The 8964-nt window shown below is 35.7% G+C and overlaps 1 pseudogene; it reads right to left on the minus strand.

Annotated features, from left to right (window-relative positions):
* Positions 1-7108: 7108 nt before the first annotated feature.
* LOC136319521 (perilipin-2 pseudogene) lies at positions 7109-8228 on the minus strand (annotated as a pseudogene).
* Positions 8229-8964: the final 736 nt, after the last annotated feature.

Below are 8964 nucleotides of genomic sequence, written 5' to 3' on the forward strand. Positions count from 1 at the left end.
GAAGTAAAGATTTTTAAATAAATTTTATAATACTAAATTTTCTAAGGCCTAAATAGATTTAATATGTAGAAAAATTTATAAGTCTAATTATTGAATTTTTCTTTTAAATAATACTGTAAACTATATTAAAAAAAACATAAATATCACAAGCAATCTATTTTTGAAGAAGTATAGAAATTTCAAGGCCATATTATCCAAACGGTAAGTTAAATCAATTGATTTGTCTCATGCTATTACCAGAGTTTATATTTGTTCAGACTGAGATTTATTCAGAATTGGTGGAAATCGTCTGTTGGACATTAGACGTGAATTTTATACAATGTTCAGATGGATTGAATACAAATAAAGGTTATATTTTCATATCTTTGATGTCATTTAGCAATCTAATTATACATCATTTAGAAGTTTGTTTTTAGTTCAGTGGTTTTGCAAACGTGTTTCAAATCAAAGTACTGTGGAGAATTTAATCATAGCATTAAAAATTGTGATTCTATGTTCGGAATATCAGAACAAACTTAATTTCAACATTGCATCCTCCAAGATTATAACCTCAAATTAGGTATACAAATGATATCTTATTGTTTTTTTGTTGTGATTATTTTTTAAAGCACTTAATAACCCTGACACTCCCTACTTCTAAAATGAAACAGCTGCTCAATTTAATAAAGCTGTGTTAGTGCATATAATTGAATGACATCAACTAATGATCCCTGGTATTTTGTTTAGGGATAAATTGCTCTTGGTTCAGTAGATTATACTTATTCATTTTTACACTTTAACACAGAAGAGTATGTATTTTAGAAGGCATCGTGGTTATTTAAATGTTTCAGAAACTATACATAGATATGTGAGGAAAATGCACAAACTTAAAAATATTAAGAGTGCATTTTTTTTAATATTGTGCCTACATCCTTGCACTGTTAAAGAGGCCATTAGACTGAGGTGGCTATAATGCCTTGGTACCCCATAGAGGTAAATCAAAACCTAAGCTAGAGCCAATTCTGTACATGCACTGATAGCTGAGAAAGTGAAATTTAAGAACAACCACTCATAAACAGCAGAGCAGATTTTCCCAAATAATGCTACAGCCAATCACATACCTTCTTTGCTTTGCTTCTGAATCTGCCCTAAAGAAGCATTTCCCCTAACTCTTGTGGGCAGAGCGCTCCTCCCTACTTTCAGTTTGGTGCTGTTGAGTTCAATCAATATAATCAAGTAAACACTTGAAAAATTTTAATGTATTTTAATTTATCAATGGATGTTAGATATAATACTCAAGAATTTGAATATTGGCAGATATCACTCAAGTAATAAACTTATGTCTAGCCAGTTCTGCTGTTCCTGAATAAAGGCAAGAAAATACCAAACTCTGAAATCTTCTTTGCCATTGTAGTCAGAGAGAGGATATCAGTGTTACATAATGAGTAACATGGTGTCCAGGTCTGTGATACCTTTTGTGTAACAACATCAATATCTGTCAAGGTAGTATTAACTGCAGTTTAGATTCAAATTTTGGGGGAAAAAAGCAACACATCACACTCGTTTTAGTGAAGAAGGTAGAATATAGATGGAAGAGTGTGTTGATTTCAAATTAGAAAAAGACACAGCATAAATGCCGAGTCCTAAGAGAAGAAACACAAGCCATTCTGGTGTGGAAGATATAATTTTATTTTCCTCATATCAATTCATTTTTCTACATGCCATACAAAAAATATTGCATTACCAGTTTCCTCTTGGTTCTAGGTGTGACTTTATTTTGACCAAAAAAATAGAAATAAGAATAAAACTGTTCTTTAAAATGTTTTCTACTCCCTTGCATAATATATTGACCACAGTTCTCACAGATGAATTAAAAAAAAACCTGATATGATAAAGCCATACAAAGGAAGAAGCCTGAATACCTGCATCATTACCTAGATTCTGCAGATTCCAAGAATCAGATGGACCAGATACTTTACATGTCTTTTATTCTTCCCTTTTCCAAGTAGGATATTTTATTCCAGGTTTTCTTCTCCTGTTCCATCATTGTATATTTCAGATGTGTGTGTAAGTGTGTTACCACTATCCTTAGGTTGAAACAACTTGTCTATAATTATTTACAGGTCACCGTCCTAAAAAGAGAACCAAATAGACATGATGTAAATTAAACTGAGATTCTGGGTTTGATTTATGGAGACTGCACGATGAAACTTTGTGTTGTCACTCTTTAGATAAAAGTGAGGGCATTTCATTGTAGAGATATAGAGATAAAAAGATGATATGCAGTATCTGAAAACCAAGATGGACAAGATGCCCAGGAGAGTCACCTGACCCTCAGTCAACTATGATATTAGAAAGAAATGGTTTTAAGGCACTGGGCCTTTAAGGGATTATTAAAGCAATTATCATGAATTATCCCTATTAACACAAAAAATGCTGATGACAGTAGTTTTAAACTGGTGTTTAGAGCAAAATGACCCTTTTTAAAAAGTACGACTAAAATATGTAATTATTGTAAACTCTGGATATTTAGAGACAGAATTATCTGTACATAGCAATATGGATACTAATTAAAGGGTATGGTTGGCCAAGAACATGAGGCTATGGACATGAATAGCAGGAATTAGGCACAGTAACAGAAGAAAAGAAACTTAAAACAAAAGAGAACAGAGTAAGTTACTGTAGAGTATTAAAATGCCCTGCTTAGGAGGAAATTAAAATTTAGTATTTCAACTCACATAGCTGATCATTTAGATTTTTGTGCCTATGTAACTGACTTATTGATAAAATATCTAGATCCTATCATTATTCTTCGGTTTGAAAATTTTCTCTTAATTTACAGAAAATGTATATACATTGTATTACATAGAATAACTTCTATTGTTCTTTATTTATCACTTTCATTAACCTTGTCATTAAGAAGTATTTCATATAATATTAATTATTACCTGGTAGATTACATCTATTACTTGCTGTTGGGATAATATTACCAAATTGGACATAATAATACTGTGAATGGGCTAGCCTAAGAAAGATCGTTACTCACTGTGCATTAAACTCTAGAAGGTTTAAAAATGAGTCAGGGAAATATTTCATAGGTGCAGAATCAGTCTTATGATTACCACACTTCTTTTACCATTATTTTTAAAAGTGTTATGTGAATAATACTTAATCAGGTGTTCCATAGAATTAAGCATATCACAGATATAAGTCATTTTCTTAGATGTACATTTCTCAATTTCTGGCTTTGCATTGTCTTTTTCAATGAAACACCAAAATGCCTAAGCAATATTGAGATGAATCATTGTTTCTACATAAAATATGCTCATCAGCAGGAAGTAGAACATGGACACAAACAAATTTTATACTCCTCTGTTCTCTTTTCTAGAAGCATCCATTGGTTCTGATCATGATCAATTCTAGTTTTTCTTTATGATAATAACATCATTCTTTGACCTTTTCTCATTTTCAACTCACATTGTTATCCAGGCTACCTGCTGTAAATATGTTACTAAGTCTCCCTTTGGAGCATCTGGAGTACCCTAGGAAATTGTCTCGGAAATACACAAAAGTGGAACATACATTGAAAGTGGGAAACCAATTCAGGCTTTCTTCTTTCCATTTCTATAAACAAACTATTACTTAGGGTCATGAATCTTTGCTTTGTTTCCATATGTTTGAGGTGAGAATAGATTGAGGGGGTAGGCAAAAAGCAAAAACAACAACAACAAAAACCAGTTCATTGTAACCATTATTAGAGAACAAGTAAAAAAGAAAACTAAGTTAAATATTAAAGTAATTAACAACAACATTTTTGCTTTCAACTCTACGATTATTCTTTCTGTGTCATTTCAACAGTTTATAGACAAAATCACCTACCTAAAAATGCAGGTTTAGATGTTTTGATTTTTCTTTTGAGTCACAGTAATAAAATTTTCATTGTTTGGAACCAAGGACTTTGTGCTCACTACCTTAATTTGTGAAGTTTAAATTGAGACACGCTTTATTTTGTGTTCTTATTCTTTTTTCTCAATCATTGTAACATCTTCCAAAGCTGTTATTCCTGATCCCATGTCATTTTGTCTTCTATGCAAGGGAGTCTAATATTCAATAAGAGAAAACGTTCCATGAAGTCCAGGCCTTTACCAATTACCTGGTTATCACATTGCTTTTAATAGCATTTACTTTATCCTGAGCTTCTTTGAAAAACAGAAGATGTGAGAATATAAAATGTGAAACAGCATGGTTTTTTAAATTAATGATGTTAATTTAATTGTATTATTTTTATGATAGCATAATTTTATCAAAAGATTTGTTTTTCAATTAGCCTAAGGGTTACAAGAACATTGATAAATGAGTTTCTGATTATTTATTTAATGTACCATCTGGTTGAACAACAAAAAAAATTCACAGTATTTTAAACATATAAAACACAACTGTTTCTTTTTAGAAAATTCTGTTTAATAGCTGCTTATACAATTATTTATCAAAACAATTCACATAATGTACGTTCCATGAAGATAGGAATGGGGTCTTTTGTGGCTGCCGTATTTTCAACAGGGAAATTAATGATACAAAGTAAATGCCTGATAAGTAAATGCCTTTTAAATTTTAACTTGCTTAATTGATAATATGAAAGAGCAATAAGCTCAGATTTCTATAAATTCAGGGTTGTATAGTAAAGTTTCACAAACTTGTCGTATTCAAATACCTTGTCTGGTAATCAATTTTATTACATATAAAATGAGGGATTCAACTGTTCAATTTCTATGGCAGCTCTAATTCTAAAGAAGTTCTGGCAGTCTATGGCCATACCACCCTGAACGTGCCCGATCTGGTCTCATCTTGGAAGAAGTTCTGGCTTCATCCTCAAGATTTCCACTTGCAGCAATATATGGTTGACTATAATACGAGTCTTCTGGCCTAAGTGCCAGCCATCCATTTTAGAGATAGTCTTCCTCTCCTTACCTCTCTCTCGTACCCGGCAGTAAATATATGTTTGGCATCACCTAAGAGTTTTTACAGGCTCATCTCTCCTCCATGGAAGCCACAGAAGAAGTTAGAATAATGCTTTTTTTCTCTTCCTAAATATTGAAGGGTGTTATTAAAATAGCACTTGTGTTGAAAAGAGAAACTTTCCTTCAACTTAAGTGAACTAAGCAAATGGAACATAAGCAAAACAAGGTTCTTTAGTGATATATCTGAAAAACAAACACTATGTAGGCATCCTAACAAAATGATAAAGTGCATGTTCTGCCTCAGGAAAAGAAGCACATTCTTCCAAATAATGTAAAGTTTACTGATCCATAGTTCAAGTCCATGTTAATTATTTTTCCATGAAAAGAGTTTATATAAGCTACTCGACAGCAACCTAATTTCATTTTCCTTATACCATTACACTTAAGTGAAACTGGATATTTAGTTAGGAAGATATTTCTTATACTAAAGCGGTTAATTTCACTGGTATGGCACATGCTGTAAACATGGAGTTATGCTAAAAACAATACTATTTTAAAGTCCATTCCCCTTATTTGGTTGATATCTATATACAGGATAACATCAAAAATGTTAAAAAGTCCACACACTTTGAAATTAAACACTTATAGTGTTTAAACATTTACTTTTTCTTTAGAAAGTATTACAATAAGCTTATTTCTAAAATTTGACGAAGTGAAATGAAACCACGTCTTACTATCTCTTTGCTTCGTTTATTTAATTTCTTGTCAACTTAATATTTTATCACAAAACATACTAAACTCATTTAAGAAAACTAGAATTATATAGTCAACATGATATATACTTCATCCAAGTGGAAAATACATCTTTCTCTGATTCTCATTTGATAATCTTTAAACAGATTTAATAAATAAAATTGTTACTTTAAGTCTATTTTATAATAATAATTCTAATATTAAATTTAGCTTTAAAATGTTCTTGGGATTTCACAAATACAGTTGGCTTATGAGGAATATTTTGGTTTTGGCCTTTTATTCTTATAATAATGTCAGATATAGTTGCAACTCTGCATGAGGAGACCAGCATCACAAACTGTAATCCTGGTTCTACTAAATATTTGTTTTACTACTTGCTTTTTCTTTCTTTTGATAATAAAATTATGAGTTGTAACTACTTCCCTAAGGCCACTTCAATCTCTAATTAACAAAAGAAAACAAAATATATTTTGTGGATTTATTATGCTTCAGATCTTTTGCTAGGACAAGGGAGACCTAGGTAAAACATAAAGTCTAAAATCCTTTTTCCCAAATGGCCTGTGGCATCAATTGGGTAGGATAGATGTTGAGTGTGGACTGAACATGGGAGTAGACAACCATCTCCAGAAAACAACTGGTTTCAGAGAGCAACCCTGAGGCTGAAATCACTCTACAGGAGCCTTTTTATAGTCTTCTATTCTTTAATTGCTCCTCTCTGTATTAGTCCTCTCTTCCTCATTTTTATGCTCTAGCAACCTCCCCCCGCCCCACTCCCCACAATTACCTGAACACATCCAGCTCATTCCTGCCTCTGGGTCTTTTTATTTGCTATTTTCTCTGAGTGCTGTGCTCTTCCACCAGCTCTTTTTTAAATGACGTACATTTTTGTATTCAGCAGTGAATTTTTTTGCACTCACAGGGGGCATTCCTTTACGGGGAAAAAAATAAAAAATAAACCCACTAAAGTTGTACACGCATGCATTGTGAGACTAACCGGTGATGGGGCCTGCTCAGGGCCAACCGGAGCCGAACCAGCTCACAGGATAGCCCGCGTGAAGGTGTTTATTCAATGCACACAGACAGCCATGGTGGCAACAGAATGAGACCATAAATGCAATGGAACTTTTTGTGACCTCTGACTAGGCTCTGACCAGTCTATCATTCTTGTACTGGCCAGGTAGACAAAAGCACTCGTCTGCTCACGTTGAAAATTTTAAAGATCTTAATCTAGTTGGAAATGACTATCATGAAAGGACCTTTTTTCCAGCTAGCTGTTTCCCCAGAGTTGTTTAGCAGGTAAATTTAACATAACAGAAGGTGTCATTTGGCTGGCTGCACCATGCACTGATGACAGGGACAGGATTAATGTGTTTGGTGGGTTTCTGGGCCTCCTGGATGGTTGTGTCCTTCTCTGCATCTCAGTCCTTTTTATCCTGAGACTCGGCCATCTGAGGATAAAAAAGACCTACCAGCCAGTTGAGTGGTGTGTTGTTAACAAGATAATCATCACCTCATCTAAAGACTCCTTCATTTTCTGCAGCTGCTCCTTGCTAGAAGTGAAGAAGACTGCAAACACTTCTCTAAAGGAGGCAGCACTGTAGAGCACTGGGTAGATGTCTCCAGCCATCGCCCCCAAGTGACTGGCCTGACCTTGCCTGTTCGGCAGTAACCCTTAAGTTGGATGTTGGACTGGAGCATGTAGCATGTGGTCTACAACTTTTGAGTCAGGTTTCGGGCAATAACAAGACTACATGACAGTGGGATTCATCCGTATCATCATAGCCTATGCTTCTCTTCCGCTCCCCCAAGAGATATAGAGCTTAACCTGATCATCCAAAATTCTCAGGTTGGCACTATGCACATTCCCCCTGGAAAATTCAATCAGGTGAACAGTGGAATGCAGCAGAGGAATAGGCTCTTGGCTTTTTGCTTGGCTTGTTTCGCCCTGCTGAGCACATGCTGGTAGCACAAGAGCAGAGCTTGGTAGACAGAGATCCCAGCCAGCCTAATAGAATAAATTGGCTTCTGAATAGTATCATATCTTTCAACTTCTTTCACTCCTTTTTCTAGTTCTTTCTCAGTGAGAGGGAGGAACTGGTCTTCCAGCAGCTCTGATGTGCTGAGCGCATTGTCTACTTCACTGCTCACCAGCTGCATCATCAGAATCCCCATGACTATGTTAATGCTGCCACTGAACACAGACTTGGTCTTCTCCACCCTGCTAGTCACGACTCCTTTGGTCTTTTGTCCATTAATCCAGCAATCATGCTGGCCTTGCAATATTTGGTTCCTGCCACAGTCGTCCGCACAGCATCTTTCACACTAGTCATAGCACCTTTGGCATTGACAGCAACCTGGTTTGCTGGCTGATTTGGAATAGGCAGTTTCTCCTCAAGTCTGTCTAGCCCTGTACAGGCATAGGTACCACCAGCAAGTGCGATTTGTGGCTTTAGCTTCTGGATGGTGGGCAGAGTGCTGGATGGTCATCACGTCCTTCTCTGACATCTCACACACAGACTCAAGTAAGATTCTGACCATGTACTGACTTAAGTCAAGAAGACAGGTCATATGTGGAACTCACCAAAGGTAGGTTGGCACCCTAATAAGCACACTGGGTTGTGGATCAGCTGTAACAGATCCATTTTCTTTCTGGAGAAGCAAGTCCTGCAGGCTCTACTCCAGCAACACCTATAGCATCCCAACATACTTTTCTTGTTGTTGTTTTTCAGTGAGAGGAGGGGAGATAGATCCATTTTCTTCCTGGAGAAGCGAATCCTGCAGGCTCTGCTCCAGCAACACCTATGACATTCTGACATACTTTTGTTGTTGTTCTTGTTGTTGTTAAGTGAGAGGAGGGGAAATAGGGAGACAGACTCCTGCATGCGCCCCAACCGAGATCCACCTAGCAACAATATCTAGGGCTGATGCTCTGCCCATATTGGGCCATCCTTACCACCAAGCTATTTTTAGTGCCTGAGGCAGAGGCTCCACAAGTCATCCTCAACACCTAGGGCAAATGTACTCAAATCAATCAAACCATGGCTGCGGGAGGGGAAGAGAGAGAGAAAGAGAGAGAAAGAGAATGGGTAGGAGTATAGAAGCAGATGGTCACTACTCCTGTGTGCCCTGACCAAAAATTCAACCCAGGACTTTCACATGCTAGGTCAGCACTCAACCCACTGAGCCAACCAGCCTAGGCCTCTGACATACTTTTTTACATCAAAGTAATACATGTATCTAATTTATAAATTAAAATATATTAAAATCATTATAA

The sequence above is a fragment of the Saccopteryx bilineata genome, chromosome 1 (assembly GCF_036850765.1).
Source record: "Saccopteryx bilineata isolate mSacBil1 chromosome 1, mSacBil1_pri_phased_curated, whole genome shotgun sequence".
NCBI lineage: Eukaryota > Metazoa > Chordata > Mammalia > Chiroptera > Emballonuridae > Saccopteryx > Saccopteryx bilineata.